Here is a 20,805-nt window from a genome sequence, read left to right as displayed (position 1 = left end):
AATGGACAATATTCCTATGCTAATAAATACCAAAATAGCTTGAACCATAGAGAAATACAGATGTGTGTTCGAGCGCAAGCCTAGTCCATATAGAAACGTAATTGCATACAAATTAAATAACAAGTCTGTTATTGTTACGATCGTTTATACGTACTTCCAACAAATATAGTATTCCGTTATGTACCTGCCAACGCTTGCATTGCATGGGCACTGAGATTTAGGTCTTAAAATTGGTGATGATGATTTATATTCCCGGAAGATGAGTTGAATCTGTTGAGGAAATAGTTATAAGTATGTGCATTATCAAAACTCACAAGTCTTTTCTTTCACCCCATACAACAACGGCAAACTCGACAAGGCCGAAGAGAAGTAAATTTTATACCATTAAGCTGCAATTTTTTTTTTAAGTCCTCCTCAAAGGAACGCTAATACAAGATAATAAGTGATCTATTTTATTTTACAATTCTCTATCAGATCTGTACTTCAGAGCAGATTATTTAAATATTTCATAAGATTGTTAACTTTATTTTCATGATAAATAAATAACCTTTTCGCCTAGCACACAGTCGTGTACCACGCCATTTTCTTTTTGATTATTTGATATCTCTCATACCAGTAAAGAGTATTCTACTTGGCGTTTGGATTTTGTGCAAGTCCGTGATATGAGTTAAAAGAAAATATAATCATAAACTCAACTCATCACAAACTCTACCATCACACCAGAACACTGTAATACTTCGCATTTCGTATGTTCTGGTTTGAAGTATGAGTGCGACAGTGTGACTACAGACACAAGAAATATAGCATCTTGGTTCCAAAGATTGGTGCACAACGCCAATAACATTGGGCGATGGTGACCACTTACCGTCGGGTGACCCATTAGTCCGCCTAGTTAACTATACAAAAATATACGTAAAAGTAAAAACGCTCAAACCAAATATTTTACATAACCAACTAATAAAATGTATTACAAATAAACTTACATTTTAACAATGTCTTTCTTAATGCTGTAATCCAGTTAGATTCAAGTAAAAGTTTTATGTAAAGTGATATAAAGAAACAACCTGTTAATGTTCCACTACTGGGCAAAGGCCTTCTCTCTCTCTTTTGAGGAGAAGGCTTCGAGCTTAGCACCTGCTGCTCCAATTGAGGTTAGTGGATAAAGTTTTATGCGAATCGAATTAATTGTCTTTTGGGCATACGAGAAAAAACTAATAATATATTCCTTTTTTTGTATAAATATGATATGATGTCTATTTATATTAACATAATAAAATTGTACGTATTATAAATCAAAATGATTATTCATTCATCGTGATATTTGTCCTACTAGTGTGGGAATAGTCTTACTCAACGCGTTGGTCGCGTTCGAAGTTCGAAAAGTAACAGAAACATTCTGAGCTAAAGCGCGGTGCAGGCCGCTCCGCGCTGGACCGTTATGCGGCCATATCGAGTTTAATGACTTACTGCTACAATACAAGAACTCACTGCAGGATTCTAGAGGATTTAAAAATAATTATTAGAACCAAATTTAAATTCAGAATAAATTAATGTTTGGCACTAAATAATGTTTGTTCTCTTTTTACATTAATTAAGTATATACATTTTGATTATTTCGTTTTATTTTAAATTAATATTATGGAATTTAGAATTATAATGCTTGATTTTGAACTTTTATTTAAAATAGCTACAATATTATGAGAAATAAATTACACAATTTTGTTTTACACACTTAGGTACAATGTATGTATATCGTGTAATTTAGATAATTTAGTTTTGCATCTAACCGTACGCGCCTAAATCAAGTCAAGGGAATCCTTGAAAATGGCGGTCGGATTGTCTCAAGTAACTTGTTATGCAGTGCGGATTAAACAGATATATTGGACTATTGCCATGTAGTGTATCATGGTTTATTTAAGCGAACGTTGACTTTTTTACCTTATCACTCCGATTGCGGGACAGAAAAAAATCTATAGCTATCAGAAGATATCTATAATAATTATTCTGTATACTTTTTGCTATACTTTTTGTATAATTGTATATAAATTCAATTGTAAAATCTAATAATAACGTCCAATATAAACAGCTATTAATAAGCTCTTACTTTCCAAAGTCGCGATACAAGAACAAGAACTCATATATTTTGCATCGCAAAGAAAAATCAAATACTTAATTGTTTAAAATCAATACAATACCCAGTGATATGATTGTCAGTGGTTAATAACCACAATCCCCTGCAATTATATATTTAAAAAAGTGCCCTTTGCTTGCAAACTTTGAGACGGCGAAATGAAAATGAACTTTATTACTTGTAAATACAGTTCTGAGTTGAAAATAATTTTAAATAATTTCGCTTAAATTAGGGTTACATTTCACTGGCCCCAGTCCGTTCGAAGTTCTCGGCAGGGGAGAGGCACCAGGCTAGTGACAGAAGTTGCTCGATTAATTACGTCTTTCGCCCCTTTCGAATATCGAATGCGAGTTAAAATTACAGAATAGGGTTGTTTACTTTAATGATTTCGATTATAAACTCAGATTCTCCTTGCTAATTGAATAAAAGCAATAAAAGACAACTATACAAAAAATCGAAATGTTTGAAATCAGAATTGATTACTTAATCATTCTGATAGCTGATGGCTCATTAAAAATAAATCAACGCACACATATACAACTATGACGACGAGCGCGAATTGCGTGGTCTTACGGTATGTATATTTACAATTTATTAAAAAAAATGTAACAAGATATTATTACATTTTACTGGCTGATAAACTTAACAATAAATTCGTAACAGAATTCAACTTAAAACAAAACTGTAGACTGTTATTAAGATATAAATTATAGCTTTCTGTCGGGAAGAACACGCTGAGTCGAGTTTATGTCAACATTATTTTCACAAAAACTATTTGCATGAATGCAATTTACTACTACACATGCATATATAATTAAAGTGGTTATTCAATTTTTACACGTAATATTTTTGCGTAAGATTCTTTCTATAGATATTGATTGTGTTGGATGTTATAATTTAAATTAGTTTTTAATACTGAATTGGATGTCCTCTTTGGGTAATATTAATTTAGTTACAAACTGCATTTCTTTTGTAAGCTTATAAAAATATTTAAACGAAATATCTCTATTCCGTAGTCTTAAAAAAAATCACTTAGCATGATCCGAATTAATTTCTCATTTTCCTCAATAATATTTACACAGGATCGTAATTCGTATACAAGTATTTGCTGGGTTGTAAAATATCGCTCCGGTAAGGGTGGAAGAGTCGAAATGGCCCAGTAACTAGAACACGTGAATCTTAAACGATTTTTTACCAAGTTCATGCAACCACCACAGGGTTTTCATGTAGTTACTGTGTCTAATGTATTGTCTAGTGTCGGGTGTAATTGTCCAAATGTATTGTATTTTGTCTTAATAAAATATCTCGTATTTTCCAATCAGCATTAAAACAGTATACTGAAAAAACTCCAAACTACTCTATAAGAGGATAAAAGAACTTCGAGACCAGCAGTGGAAAATTTACAGGCTTAGATGCTTGGCATTGGCTTGTCCAAGGTTTGACAAGCAATATTTGGTAAATTCAAGTGTTTTAGCTACTGCGCCACTCGCCCAATCTTGTATAATGTAGTAAAAATGCATCTGTTAGTTCGCATATACATCAAATTGTTTGTTCTCAAAATAATTATTATATTATATGCAATCAAATATAAGGCGATTTCATCGTTCTGCGTATTTAATTTAATAAAACACAAAGATATACATCAATATGATACTGTACGTGTTAATTTTCCATTACTGGTGACTATCGAGGAGCTTAGCACATTTAAAAGCAAAATAAACCGTTTTTAAAATAAAAATATAGTATACTAGTTGCTCCGCGTAGTTTCTCTTGCATTAAATGTTACTGCTCTACTCTGAGTACCGGGATGTTATATAGTCAATACCCTTTCTCAATAAATGAGCAATCTAACGCAACAATATGTAAATCAGCCTATTAGATCATGACTTATTAAGTTCGTTCAAACAAACAAACCTCAGCTTTATAATGTTACTTAGAAAAAACTACAAATTCGTAAAAAATTTCTATATTTTTGTACCAATTATAATTAGATTTAAGAATAACGCCTAACTGCATTTTAGGTAATAACTTTCAAAATAAAAAATCACAAAGCTATGACTTAATTTTAATCATAAAATATAAATTAAACTACACAATGGACACGATAATACTGTCTGTATGTTGACATCGACCCTTTTTAAAAGTTTTACCGACCGTTTTTAGTGATGTATAGATACGGATGAAAATGTGTTCTATAGGCGTTACGCGAAATCCCCTCTCAGACCCCTTCGTTCCCACAGAGGAATGACGGGATTTTTCAAGAGATGTTAAGGACTCTTTAGGACGAAATGCATCGATGTATTTACCACGGCATTTTAAATCCGGGATGTTGGTTATCATTTTTGTTAAGTACTATTTGTTTTAATTTAAAGTGAACACATATTTAATCACTTGTCTAAATATAAACAAATAAAAAAATATTTAATTATAAATATCAAATTGATTAACACGATGGCTCCATAAAGGTATCTAATTTGTCTTTGATTTTGTTATTCATTGCGGGGCGGGACCGACCCTCTATCACCGCCACCTTATTTACCATCCCCCCGCCCGTATTTTCCTATCTTCCACGTTTCTACACAACTCATTATTTCGCCACATACCGTCATAACCACGCAAAAAGTATAACTTGCGTATTGCATAATAAATGTTTTATTATCTCTCCCTTTCTCTCCATATAAAAACAAAGGACGGCAATATACATGTATGTGTAAAGCAACGTATAGATTATTAACTATTGCCGATAATGTTTTATTATCATCGTGTGACATTTTAAACTTTAAAAGTTAGGGTAAAACAATGTTTACGTTTAAACGAGGGATGGAAAGATGCGACGTCTGTTAAACGAATTCGTTCGTTTAATCTTTTCAAAGTTTTAGAAACGTCTATTCTAGGTTTGGTATAAGTTTATATTTTTAGTAAAAACGGTAAAATAGTTCTATTTTGTTATCGCGTCAGTATAAATTACGTCTACATTTATGAGTTAGAACTCTAAACGTAGCACTTACAAAGCGTCATAATTATGCAGCAACAAAACGTCATTTGTAATTTACGTACATATTATTACATTGCTTTATTGTGTTATAAGCATTTCTTTAAAATTTTTTTTAAATTATTTAGCATTAAAGGTAGAAACGCTTTCATCCTCTTGAATTTAACGCATTCTTACAATCAACTCGTTCCAACTCTTCGTTTTACTTTCATGGCACTTAACGATCGGTGCATCGATGCAGTCTATCAATTTCGATTTAAAGATCGAGTTTGGTTCCTCCTCCAGTTATCCACATTATAAATCGTTTTATAGATGAAATAAAAAATAAATCCTTTTTCCAATATCTATTTGTTTAAGTCAGTTGGTTTGTAAATGATTTATACAACAGCCAGTGTTTCGTTCATTTGATTGAAATAGGTTTCGTAACTACGGCGAGCTGGCAAAAAATATACGCGGATAATTATTATTACATATACCTAAGTAAATTCTACACACAGACTTGATAATAAACTTAATTATAATTTAAGCCTGTCTCTTTGACCTTATAATTTACATTTAAAATAATATATTATCTGTCGTTAAAAATATACCGTGTTACTTTTTATTTTATTCGTATTTAATAATAATAAGACTCACTTTAGCGGAGAAAATATTATTAGCAGGTAAAAACTCAGTTAAGTAGGTAATTTTATTAACTTACAACTGTCGTTGATGGTAAATCTGTCAAGGATCGTAACGCTACTAAATTACTTACTACAAAAAAATACGAGAGATGTATTATAGATTACATAATAATTTTAAAACTGACATTGTATTGGTCATACGTAATAAATTATTTAATAACCATATGCACAGAAACTGGATGACAAATGAGCTCAGCTAATTATTAATTAATATGAAAAAGGATTTTGTAGCTTTGTACTGCAATATTCGTCAGGACAACGGAACAATGAAATTCTTTAATTACGAATATTGATGCCGACTACGGTGGAGGTCGACCCACTTTAACACGAACATTTTGTAGGTCGTTTATCGCAGTCATTCCCCTGGTACCAGCGATTCACGCACCGCTGTCTCACCGGCCGAAAGCAACATTTCAAATACCTAATAATTGTCATACATTTCACCGTGAATAAGCTATTGTTGTTCAAACACTAATGAATATAGCGCAAGCTATATTATACAGACATATTATCGACATAACTGGTTTGTAGTGGGTAGTGCGTTTCGCGCGCTGTTACCGACACGAGTCAAGGCCGAACCGTTGAGAAATAACGTTTACGTACAAAATGCTCTTAATTACTGTCTGAATAGTGTCAATGTTAATAAATATACACTTTTATAATCTTTATATAGTGTTATACATAGACACCCTAATTTAAATTATTTATTTTATTGTATTTGTTTGACCTTGTCTCTAGTTGAGATCAAATGGTAATCGCTTCGTTCAAAACAGGTCTGTTGTACATACAATAGATAAATAGATAGTATATTATCGTTTAATTTTGTAAGTTATATAAGCAGACCGGCTGCTCTGTATATTATAAAATAAAGAAATAATTACATTTCTTAAGATATCCTAAAATATAAATACACTTTGTTAGAAAGTTTCTTAAAAAATAATCTAATATTGAATTAAAATACCGGCAATGTTAAAATGGATAAACTTGTAATTTGTAATACTTGTTTTTGGATTATTATAAAACAAAATGTATTGAAACGACCTAATAAAAATAAATTAAAAAATATGCAATATATGTATGATTGATAAACATCGTCTAAAATCTTTCACAGGTATAAAAACCAAGACCGAATTCAACGCAATTATTAACCTAACAAAATTTGTATAACGTTACCATTCGATTCCCAAGTAATCAATTATGTTTATTGAACAATTAACTTTATTAACGACTGTTTAATACAATTGTTATTAAAAGTAGTTTCAAATAAATACTAGCAAAATCTGTTGTTGAAATATGTACATTGAATAATATGTCGATATATACCTAATTCGAATCGTTCACGTAAATGCGTTCGTTTATTAGATAGCAAAGCTGAAGCCCAGTTATTACAAGCGAATTAACACTCTTTATCAATCGTATTATAGTCTACTTTTCAATGATTGACGTAAATCTCTGTAATGACGATATGATTTGCTGCTAAGCACTATTGAATTCGCGTTTTAAATACGTTTTAATTGTTTTTTTTTTTGTTTTTAAATAACTAATGAGTTCAAGGACAACTTACGCGTTCTAATGTAATGATGTCAAGGAAACTGTATTACCTGCAAAGAAAATAAATAAAATGTTTTTAAATGTACAACACAAAACATGTCTAAAAATGTTAATAATTAATACATGGAAACTTTCTGTAATACACTGAAAATTGATGAAAATGTTCTAAATACAAAAAGTTAATTTAAAAAGTTCGTTACTTTTTAATTCGTTTCGATAGTGATTGATTCGGCGTTCGAAATTCAAAGTAAATAAAAGTGGCGACCAGTAATTATTATTAATCTATGGCGCGTTCCATTTGTGTATTGCATTCTGTAATTGACTTACAGATAAACACGGACAAGGCCGGCGCTACGATAACTCAGTATGCATAGCACTACATTTAAAGAGTTTTCTCTATTGTGAGTTCCCTATTAACTAATATTTTTTTATTATACACAATAAAGCTTATTTTATAATGAAAATTTTGTCATTATTTCTTCTGATCACGAGCAAAACTAGTCAAATTGACACTAATTTATTATTAAAAAATAACCTATTTCGTTTTACGTTTGTTTTTAATGTAGCAACTATATACCATCGAATATGAATAAAATACCACAATAATAGTATTTCCTATTATTTAATCAATTCGCATTAAAATTAACAGTGCGAAATACATGGAAAGTCAAATACTTATCTAGATATATAAAGTTAAATTGTAATGAAGCGAAGCTATAATGAAATATTTATTGAATAAACACAATATTATTGTATGGATTATGTTAAATTTGGACTAAAAAAAACTTCTGCCGATTGTATTACTGATTTTAATGAGACTCGTCTATTATGATGTATGTTAGCCAACATAATATAGTGAATATATTATATTACATGGGTACTTATAAAGTTAATTTATAGTTTATTTCCTTCGTGCTAGGACTTTTTGCAAACTCATCTGGGTACCATCCCGTCACCATTTTAGTATTATTATTTTACGGTTTTGAGGATGAGTGAGCCAGTGTAATTATATGCACAAAGGACAAAACAACTTACTTCCCAAGTTATAAAAAAAATCTTACACCACTAATATATATCAACGGGCCTGGAAGAGGTAACCATCTACCATCGTGTGGTCCATCAGCTCGCCCGGCAACCAATTTTACTGTTTTGTTTGGTTTTACTGCTATATAGCATCTTCCAAAATAAATTGTCTCTACTTTCAAATTCAATTAAATAGCAATAATTGGTTCTGCATAATATTTGAAATGGCCTTTGATTTTTAAGTTACAGGTAATAAAAAATATTAAATAGTTTAATGTTCTATTTACGAAATTTATTTCTTTAATCATTTTAGTATCAAGACAATACTAAGCAATAGGACTAAACAAAGGGATTTCTTTGTTTTTGATTTATAAATAATATTATAGAAATAACATTTTAAAGGATAATTTTTTTTTAAGTTAAGTTAATCAATATATAAATGTATGTTTTTAGAATAAAGAGATTAATATCAATCATTTTAAAGAAGCTTCGAATTAAGACAAGAGCATCAACTTTGTAGTAGAAACCATAATAAGAGATAAGTTATTTATTTGTCGTACGCGTAATATATTGAATATGGTACATATTATAAATTCAGAATATATTATTGACTTTGTGTGCTTCACCCTCTAGCATATTATGGCTTCTTAAAAAAAACAATGACCGTCTGCGTAAAAAAAAAATTTAAAATAAATAAAGAGATTACGTTCGAAAAGCCTCCTATAATTTTCTTAATTCCTGGTAACACGTTACAAAAATCAGTTTTCGAATATTTAAAAAATGATGTACCTAATAAACAATTTTGAAATTTGAAGCATAACTTTAGTTTATCTGATCAATTTCACTGTCCTAACAAATATTTATTAAGACAACCTCCGTGGATTACGTGTTTTGAAGGCACGAAACCGAACCAATAGAAGCGCATGTTCGGAGTCTTATCTTGAATAAATAATGATATTTGAGTCGTCGCTCGCAACCACCTCTGCTATACAAGCAACTAAACTTGCACGTGTAAATATTTAAACCTTATAGCTATACATATAAAGACTATTTTTCAATACAGATGTATAGCTGGCCATACAAGTAGCAGTGTCGCGATGAAGCGATTACTACCGTAAACAATACAGTTATTGTAGATTAACTTTAAGTATTAAGAATTACTTACTATGTATGCTCTATGAAATTTGGTAATTGATAGCGGTAACGCTTATTCGTAGATATCAAAATTTGTCAAAATACTAAAGTTTAGTTTTTCAATTTATTTTATATCTATGATAAGAGTACTTTGTGACATAGATTCAAGGACCAAAGGTCAGGGTTAGTTTCGGTGCTGCGTAATTTCTTAAAATGTTTCACATAAGCTGTTATGTAACCGAGTTAGTTGTATAAATATTGTATAGATCTACTCAATGACGAAGCTGCGCCCCTCTCCGTTAAATTATTAGTATCGGCGTGCATTAGTATGAGTGAGTAACGCTCGTGCTGGCAACATGTCTTAGTGTGCGTGAAACGACTAAGACAGCAAAAAGTACAAATCAGATTATATTTGTTAATTTTATTAAAATTAATTTAATATATAGCTTTTGAAAGAAAATCTATATAAATTCAAGCAACAATAGTTCTTTCATATGAATATCTCAAAAAAAATTAAATGTCATCATATCAATCCCCATATCGGAAAGTAATTATAAACGAGATCTAAATGTCACGCAGATTCAGGGTCGCGCCTTAACTCTACTTTTGGTTCGAATTTTGATCAAGTCCACTTAAATATGTTACGCTGCCTCTAATTACTTATTTCATTGGAATGTCAATTAAAATATCCCGTTCAGTATTATCTAAGCGTACAACTATAATAACAGTTGACTTATTATGCGTAAAATATATAAAAGAAACACTCTGCCGCTATTTTTGTTATTGATATATCTTATGTCTACAACATCTTTACTTATTAACGTATTATATAAAAAGAATGAGTAGAAATTATGATCTATGACTTTCATAATGCCGTGGAAAAGCCGAAAAACTGGGGCGAAGTGGAGGGCGAAGTCAAATTTGATAAATAAATAAGCAGCTATGTAGTTCATAGCCAGAGAGAGCGGCGCGGCCTCGTGACGTCACTGAGGTCGCGACGCTTCCTACAACCAAATAGCGGCACCATCGATATAAAAAAATAACCTTTAGAACGATTAAAATAATGTTGCTTATCTGTGGACGCTCGAGACAGCGGTAATAAAATATTTTAAATACTAGTGGTACCGTCAAGGTTACGCACTCATACGCTCTATTTTAATAGCAGTAGGTACTTACTATGGTTCAATATATAGAGAGATAACTTAAGACTTGGTTTTCTTAAGGAAGTAGCATTCTGAAAACATTATCAACATTTATTCGATGAAATCTTATTTAACCCGCCCTTATTTACACCTTCTTACACTTTTAAAGCGGTTAAAAACATTATTTATGCGTATTGCTGTTTATTCGTTAAACCTACATGTTCGATATTTAAATATTAAGCAGTCAGTTTTATATTAACAAGTAACCGTCGACACTTATATAAAGAGCGAAATTAAAACTTAAATAATTCTTACAAAGATAAAAACGTTTTTCTCCACGGAATGCTTATAAAACCGTTTTAATTAACATAACTGTATTAAACATTTATATGAAAAAAGCCTATATTATTCGTGTTGAAAATCTAAAATTTATTTTAATATTATCCTTCTGGAACAATCTCATAGAATTCGCTGGAAATTTCTGCGACATAAACATTTAATAATAAAACGTTACCGGTACATAACCGGGAAAAAGTTAAATTAAATTTCAGACGCTTTGTGGGGATAGGACAGTTTAGATAACATAACGGTTAATAGATAACTGTTACCGATTCGTTGATTCGTTACAATCTCAAAATTCAATATAAGATATATTTTATTAACCGATTCATTTACATTCACTTATTGTACGAAACTTAAATTTCATAGATTGCAGAAATATTATTTCGACCTGCACTAATTTGATTTCGTTCAGTCGGATATAAAAACCGCAATGCACAATTTTTTGTTTTATTAATTGATATGGAACGGATGAATATTGATGTCAGATGGTTTTCATTTAGCTGGAAGAAGATTCATTTGCTTTGCAGCAACTTACCCGTCTATATTTCGACTAGCTAAATTATAATCCGACTAAATTGGAATAGGAAAAAAATCACACAATATATAAAGGCTATTACGCATTTTTTTTAAATGATTAATATTATAGATTTACTCTAGTTGAGCATTTGTACGTCTTATTAATAGAACGGAAAACAATATCTTGGTGTTCTTTCCGAGACAATATCTTCTAGAGCACGATATAAACTGTTTACTATCTCCATTAAACATAAAACTACATCCTTTGTTGAAACTATTAAAACCGAATCGCCAACTACTTCAGCAATTACCTCTTAAAAAAACGATTCACGAAACAAAACAAAGTTTTTGTTATTACGAGGTTTGTATCAAGCAAGGTCGTCGAGAGGAAACACGAAACGGTATGAAAGTCGTAACATTATCCATTGCGCGAGTAGAATTAAAGGAATTTTAGGTCGGTGTTATCCAATCAGCAATGTTGTCGGTAAAAAGAGAAGTGTTATTTTGATGGAATAAATCACGGTATTGTTACGTAGGGCTCCGAGTGGAATAGAAATCGTTTTAGCGATGTCGTCACAGCTCTGCGATTGTCAACATCGGCTGCATTGGCTCAATGAAATCGTGAGCTATCTATCTACTTAGATGTATAATGTTTATCCTATGAATAAAACTGTTAACAATAATATGGCGCACCCAAAGAGGATATAATTTTTTGTATTTCCAAAAATCATATTTAGGTACTTACTTTTTCACAAGCAGTGTTGCTCCTTTTTAATATTATTACTAATTGGTTTATTTAATATTGTTTAAAATATATATTGATGAGGAAAATTTAAATTACATTTCGTATATAAAATAGGAAAAACTGCAATCATACTTTGAACAACAAAATAATTCTGCAGCAATTTAAAATATAGAACAAATGGAGCACGGTGTTTCGCCTTCAATATTATGAAGTTACGTATCGCTTACCCACGCGTAATCTCATTTGCAGCTGATTGGTCTAACTCTGGGAAATAACAACTACTACGATATTGTGTCAATGAACACCACATATACCAATGTGTTATATATCAATTGATTTTCTGAATTTAGTGTTTTTTGTAAAAAAAGAACTGAATGGGATCTAAAAATAGTCCTTGCGGTAATCCCTTAAATTGAACTACCTAAATTAATATTAAAAACGAAAGTATTAAAGATCGTAAGTGTATTTTTCCAATTATAATTGGGACCTTTGGGTTTAAGCAATGCTTTTATTAACAGAAACGAGACGATATGATAAAGTAATTAAAAATTTAACGAATACGAGATCCATCAAAGGACTAGTCGGCCTAAATTGTCTTATTTCGACCGGTAACGCCCTCTAGCGGGCGAGCGTGTAAGTTCTCATCGCCGTCACGTATAACAATCCGGCGACCGGTTGTCCTACAAGTTGTCGGATACTTTGTAGAAAAGTTTCCGCTTTATAACAGTGTCGGAGTACGGTTTGGGGAAATAAAATGATATTATTGTGAGCGCAAAGAGACAGGGCGTCATTAAGTTACTCTTTTGTATCTTGAAGTTTAATTATTTGTTCAGATTCCTGTCAATTATTCTTCATATCTGTTTAAGTGTTGTAACTATGCTCATTATAGTCCTATTAACCTTTTACTGTTAATTGAAATTTGTTAAGCTACGCTATTAATTTTTTTGAGTAGGTAGTAGTTGCTTGTTAAATCAATTTATCGTCTCGTTTAACATTCGTTAAATAAAAACTCTGGTTAAACCAAAACTGTTCGGAGGAGTGGCGTGTGTGATTCAGCTTGGGGACCTTTTTTTGCTATCAAAAGATCCCTAGTTATATATAGACAGACATTTGTTGAAGAACGTTCGAAAAATAGATAAAAAAATATTGCTCAAGATCATTTAATATTTCAATATATCCAACGTAAACGCTTTACATATTTAAACCGTTTTAGCGTGCACTGACAACTTTACAAGTCTGTTGTATCTGATAAAATGAATATGTGGTAGGTTGATATTTTATTTAAAATTGATGAACATATATTATTACAGCTACCGTTCATCCAATCAGGTATAAAAGAATATTTACAATTACTTCAATCAAAATTTAATAAAAAATAGGTATCAGTTTAATTATCAGAATATCCATATGTATGATATTCAAACTATGAAATTTGCTCACATATTTAACGTGATTTTGTAGTTCCTGAAAAATAGACATTGAATTATGATTTTTTGATTAGCGTTTGGGAAATTGAAGGCAATGAATGAGATTGTCAATGTAACATAAAGATTGCAAGTAAGAAGACATTATTCCATTAATGAAGACAAAGAAAATTTTAAATAAATGAATGGCTGCGAAAGTCTTCATTTCGAGAAGATTTTTGGAGCTTCTTCCACCGTGCCGATTTAATGCTGGTTAGTAACAACAACAACTAACAAAGTATCTCAGTTAACTTTTGAGTTGAGTAAAATAATGACGTCATCAACTACAAGTTGTCATGTTACATCGAGTTAGATTGAGGAAATGTGCTCTTTGACATTGATTTTATGAATACGAATGATCTTCCTTTTGTAATGTCCTACGTTTTATCTCTTACATAATCATTATCAAGTCGACATTGCCTTTAAGTAATTGAACCTTGTAATTAGTACTTCAGTTGTAAACGTTTTCTTTAATAGGTCATGTATGATACTTGATGTATCGCGATATTTATTCGAAGCAATAATTTATTTTTCTATTTATAGAGCAATCATAACATTTAAAATGTATTGAACAATTTGTATGATTGATTTATCTAGACTTAATAGAAGCCGTTCTATAGTATAATGCAATTGAAGGCATAGCAAGTTTACAACTGTAGTTCAATATATTCTATCTGGGAATATATTGATTTTCAAGGAAACGCTAAGCTTTTCTATGCATATATTCGTCAGATATTTTGTAACTCTTCCAATTTTAAATAATAAGTAAGAAAAACATATTCAATGACCATCTTCAAAACTAAGATGATGTCACCCTAATGCCGATAATTATTGTGGTTCACTCACCCTTCACACCGGAACACAAAAATACAATATTGTCGTTTGGCTTTGGAATATATGACAAGTGGGTGATTGGTACCAGTGGTTGCCAAACCATATGGGGTGTTATAGAACCACCAGCAAGTATATGCTATATATATATATATTATTAGAATGACACTTTATAAAAGACTCCCATTTCATATTATTTTCCTTCGTGCCTCTAAACTATAGAATAACTAATCGCAAAATTACTACGTAACCTCCAGCGAGGGTTGGTCTCCATTAATTAAGTAATCCGTTATAATAACATTTTAATTACTAAGCTGAAGACTCAACAAAATATTATTAAAATATAATTTACGAAAAAATTTAAGCATTTGTATAAAGTATAAAAAAACCCAGGCTGGTATAACAATATATTATTTAAGAACATTACATTAAGTATATGACATTAACCTTTAATATTTTTTTGTCTCCGCTATTTGCAAGAAAGAGACAAATATACATCAAATCCGAAAGGAGGAGACGATATAAATTGTAATTATAATATACATTTAAAAAATGGTAATGAATAGGAAGGTTAATTTTTATCCTTTAACGTTTATTAGCGTATAAAGATGTATGAATAATTAAATTTAATTCGTGTAATTTATACTAATTTATTGACTTCTATTAAGAGATGAATTTATCAAATGCAAATGTGAAACAGAGATAATATCATATATCGCTGTCTTTCTTTTAATTATCATTTGTATAATTAAATACTACCGTTCAAACCAACGTTACGGTACCAACTACTAAGTAATATGTAGAGTGACTCATTGTTTTCGGTAATGGAGCACGCCTGAAGTCTGAACAGTTGCAATTATCACCTTTCGATAGTGTGTTAGGAGTCTGTTTATGAGTCACAAGTTATGCAGTTGAACTTTAATTTAATTACATCTTGTAATATTCCAAATTTTAAATTTGGAATCAGAATATTACTCTTTTGTCTTTGATATTTGGAAAATAAATTTTGCTTAGCGTTAAAAGAAATATCAAAATTGTAGACAGCTTGTATTGTGGGTGTGCCTAGATGGAGTTATAAAGTTACACTCCAGAATACATTATCAAGATAAAAATAATATATTAAATATAAGACTAGATACATACCCGTGTACTAAATATTTAAATTAAAAAATAACATATATTAGCCTAGTTGAGACGAATCACGTTTGAACACGTAAATCTTAATTAAAGACTTCGGATAAAATCCCGGCAAGACCAACTGATATTTCTGTCCACAGGTTGTGGTATAAATTAATCTTGGACTTGGCGATACAGGAAAACATCATGATTTAATGAAAGTAGATTAACTTTCAAACTTTTTTATTTAAGAGTAGAGACCTTCACCTCACAGTAGTTTTTACTGAAATTTTCGGCTATTTACCGGTTATTTTTTAAAGTCATTGTTTTATATAAAATAGTATAAGTAATATTAGTAGTAGTTATAGTATTTATAGTGTTATATATATAATATATAAGTATGTATAAACTAAATTCAACGCTATTTGAAAAACGTAACGAGTTCTCATATTGCTAAAATCGATCGATATGCTCTGAGTAATGTAATTATACAGAAACGATATTACTCTTTGAGTAAGCTATTTTCGATTAAAAAGCGATGTACTGAACCTTAAGCCGATTGCTTGTGAAGTTGATGAATTAACGCCTTTACATTGTTGATAGAGCCGAAATGACCGAGAGTACGACATGTAAATCTGTTGTCATTTGTTTATTAGTTAATATAATTTACATTTACATTACTAAAAATAAGAAGGACGTAAAATGTTCAAGAGTATTAAGGGATTAAAATATTTTGGGATTGACAGACGCAATAAAATCTATAAATTATTTTTTTAAGCTCCCTTCTCAATCATCGAGTAAATTTGACTTCAACAAAATATAATATGGATTCGATATATATAATATAATCTGGCTTGTGGGGCTGGATATCAGGAATCATGGTTTGGTTCTCTGGTCGAGTCAGTTAAAATTAGCCACGAGTTAGGAGGTTTGATGCGTCTCTGTCTCGGAAAACACGTAGAGACATAGGTTCTGTACCTGATTTCTCTTCGTTGCACAGATCGCTACATTTCGCTGGGATTGACTGCAGTGGCCAAATTTGGTTAGACGGATTATTATGATATTTCCGCATGCTATATCTATGTATATGTAAAAAAGTATAGACCAAAAAGTTCAATACATTTATTAACCTTTTTTTAGTAATTATCAACGAGCTTTAGTGTTAAAATTATAAAAGCATTGGAAATAACAGTAGAAACAAAAACGTAATATGTAAATTCATAAATGTTCCTCGTTTTATATGTAAAATGTAATATGTTCTCAAATTTATGATACGGATCATGGCCGAATTTCGACCATTGAGCGAGCTAGCTACACTGCTAAAAACAATAGACGAAATAACCTTTCTTTGATTGGTCGTGCGAATCTGATGTGGAATAAAGGTAAAATTACAATGTATAATATATAAGAAGATAAAATAAACGTCGATAAAATTAATGCAATACGGCAGGTGAAAAGACGTAAACATATTGACACATTTCTTAATCATCAAACGATAATTTATAATGAAACTGACAATTTGCAATCAGAGAACAAGTCTCTGTTGTACAATAACAAGATTATATAGATAGAGGCAGATTTACAAATATAACGTCTATAGCCAGATCGTATAAAAAAACAAACGTATAAGAATTTCTCGATTCAATTAAGAAAAATCAATTTAAATATATTATCAAATACAGTTTATAAATAATAATGACTTAATTTTACTATTTGGAATTATTAAGCTAAGATCGTAGTCTACATTGACATACATTTAAAATAAGAAAATTTTAATCGTAAGAATTTATTATTTACAATGTACGTTGGCTTACGCGTTACAGGTATTATAAAAAACCAATTTGTACTCTCGTAATGCTTTCATATTTCTCGCCAAAATTTGTTTATAATTTTTGCAGTTTATATTGATATTATCTAGATGTATAATTATATATATAATTTTAGAATATTATACATGCTAGAATTACATAATTTCGTTTCGGTTTATAATTCGAATCTCGTACATATTTTGAATATGAAGAATTATTTTGTTTCTAGTTTTACAAAGATTTTTAAAAACGTAACGTATCAACTCATGTAAATGAAATAGGTTTTTTTTATTTTGTTTTACTTATTAACTGTTCTTGGTCATTCGTGTGTTTTATTCGATATTAATATCTACTGCTTATCACATAAAGACTAATATACTTTGTACATATACAGAACTATAGAGTAGTGTTTGGAAGCGTAATATGGATTTCAGCGAGATCTGGCTGCACCCTATTTTGCGAGACGTTCCCCGCCCTTATTAGAGTGCCCATACAGCTACAAAGAATATTCGACTTTATTTCTTAAGAGATAAAGTTTAAATTGTTTTGCACTAATAGTAAAGTTTCATTCGCTACTCTACAATAACGCCAAATATGATCGAAACGGTAATGTTAATACAAGTCTGATACAATCGTATCTAAATAAAAGTAATTTATTAGCGTTGAACATTTTACGCGTAACTTTTTATTTGTATTATAAAAATAAAAGTATGTATTTGTACGATATCTATATTAACGTGTTACGCTACTAATATATATCTTTTGATGATCCTACTAATATATAGAGAAGAAAATACAATATAGAATAATATAGCTATTTTATAATAACATATATTATGAATTTGTAAGGAATGTATTGTTTGTTTAATATAATATAATAATGAATGTTCTTAGAGTAACTGTATTTGATGATGAATATAATCGAACAGCGTGGGAAATATTTCGACCGCAAGCTTTTCTAGAAATCACTGCAATTCGAAACGATTTTATCTACTAATCGAATATACATATACAACTTAATGGTATAACTCAGTTATTTCTTAGTACAATATACCTTTTTAATAAATTTAAAGTAAAATAATTTTTTTTAATCAATAGAATATATTTAAGTAACTAGTAAACATTGAAAAAAAATTTCAATACGAACGAGCAGTACGGTCTGAAGCTTGTCCTCATCACAGATACGCATAATGAGCAATGCCATGGCAAGTTAGCGAGAAAGTAATTATTCCTATCGAAGTAATGAATACAGATGGGCTGCTTTAGTGATGTTAATTTGTTTTTAAATTAAGTTCCCTGAAAACGATATTAATATTTTGTTTAAATTAATAAGAACATAACTGAAAATTTTGGATTTATATATAATACGACGGAAAGGATAGCTTCTATCATTTTATGTACTAGAAGGCTAATGCTAATATAAATAAGTACTTAGAAGTTTTAAATCATTAGTAAAATCCCTATGTTCAGCTTAAAGCGATGTAATAAATTTAAAATCACTAGCAAGTGAATGTCGTAAGGTCGTAATGATGAAAGACTTTTGCTGTAATTTAGCTCTTATTTCTTAGAGCTAAAAGACTTCTGTTTTGTTTGTCTTGATTTCAGTACATATAATCAATCCTCGTTCATGGAAGGTAAAGGAATAGTATTTAGAAAAAAAAAAACAATGTATAACAATGTCATGAATATGCTGATTATTCAGGAAAAATTATATTAAAGTAATTTTTCAATGTTGTGTTTATTAAATGTATGTCGTATTTTTTAAGTATACTAATGTTCAAATGATCTGTCTTATATAACTTTGAATTTATAAAAATGCAATTAAAATTATTTAATTAACGTTAATTAAGAAAACCCATGTGCAAGTCTGCGTATTTATTGTAGGGAAAGTTCTGTATCTAACACTAATTTCTTTGTCCGCACCATCGCATACCAATTGGTTACGTCATGGGCGTCACGAACATCCCCTCCCCTCCCCACGCCCGTTCCAAAGCCCTGTTATCAATCATTTAAACTGATTATTAATAAAACCAAAGTTTATAATTTTTTATTTTTTTTTCCAGTTATAATAAATATTTATCGTAAAACAATGAACAAATAATATGTATGTTAATTACGTTCGCAATAAGGTCTATTTTCGTATACTCTCACGTCGTTTGTCGTTTCGAAAATAGCCCTTATTAGCATAACAATAAAAAGTTAAAATAGGCAGTTGAAGATTTAAAATTATCACGTACAAGGTCAATTTGTTAAGTCGAGTTGTCATTTATGAATTATTTAAATAAAAAAATAAGTTCATTTTTTATATTTATTATAATAAAACAATTTTTCATTTTAAATAATAATATTCCAAGTAATTACTTTTTAAATAAAACTTAAATAATAGTTGGTGACTCCTCTACTTTAACTCACAATAATTACAAACGTCAGTTGAGTTGATGTTATATCAATTAGTGCGTGCCAGATGCCTTTCCATGGAAAACCTGTTTCGGTCCTTTTTATCGTCGCACAAAAAGTATAACCTTTGTTTCATAAAAAAAACTGACTCCTATTACTGTAATTAGTAAATCACCGTAAATTATTTGGCAAATAGCTCTCAATCCCGGACATAATATCATTAAAAGCAGTCTAAACAAATTTAAAAGTAGTCCGATTGTGTCCGAAACGAAAAAAAGTTGGAGCATTTGCCTACCTGCTAATTAGACAAAGAGCTCGATCGCCGCGTCGGTGACAACACGATACACAAACATGCACACTAACACATGGATGGATTCGGTCGACAGCGGGAAACGAGTCGGTAGCGAGACGCAGTGAGACGGGCGGTGGGGTCGCACGTCTGCCCGCGGGCGGTTATCGACAAAGACTGCCTTGCCTGTGCCTGACTGCCTAGTGCCTGCCCGCAATGCACGCGGTATTCGAGCAACGGGCACGAGCGAGTCGAACAGCTGATGGGCTGCCTGCGCGCACACCTGTGCACTATCAGGCATCAGCGATGTAGTGCACTCTCTCTTTCTCGCACGTTACGACGCGTCGCCGGCGCAGCGTCTTGGCCTGAAATCGCTGTGACGTTATTGTAGTGGAATGAACCCCGTGTGAACGTGATGTGGCAGTTGGCAGATCTGTACTGAACTGTAGCGCGCCTGATCCGGCTACTTGCTTTGAGCGCTTGCATGGGATGCCAATTGATGAATGACGTCACATAGCCAGTGCAGAAATAAGTGAGAGTTAGGATCCGTGATTACTTGTAATCATGACAATGGCTAATAATACTCATTTAACATTCACGAGAAATACGCATAAAGAAGAAAATTATAAATAAAACATTCGA

General features: G+C 30.9%; 1 protein-coding gene across 1 annotated transcript in view; it reads right to left on the bottom strand.

The window, feature by feature from the left end:
* The window catches only part of LOC125068608, a 54,010-nt gene extending 33,429 nt beyond the window's left edge, over positions 1-20,581 (bottom strand). Inside the window, exon 1 of the mRNA XM_047677817.1 lies at positions 20,170-20,581. The gene's annotated coding sequence lies outside the window, so the exon portion shown is untranslated. The remainder of the gene's footprint in view (positions 1-20,169) is intronic.
* Between the last annotated feature and the right edge of the window lie 224 nt (positions 20,582-20,805).

Source organism: Vanessa atalanta, chromosome 14, assembly GCF_905147765.1.
Source record: "Vanessa atalanta chromosome 14, ilVanAtal1.2, whole genome shotgun sequence".
NCBI classification, from domain to species: domain Eukaryota; kingdom Metazoa; phylum Arthropoda; class Insecta; order Lepidoptera; family Nymphalidae; genus Vanessa; species Vanessa atalanta.
Note: the sequence above shows the minus strand (reverse complement) of the source record. Positions and strands in the feature narration are given on the sequence as shown.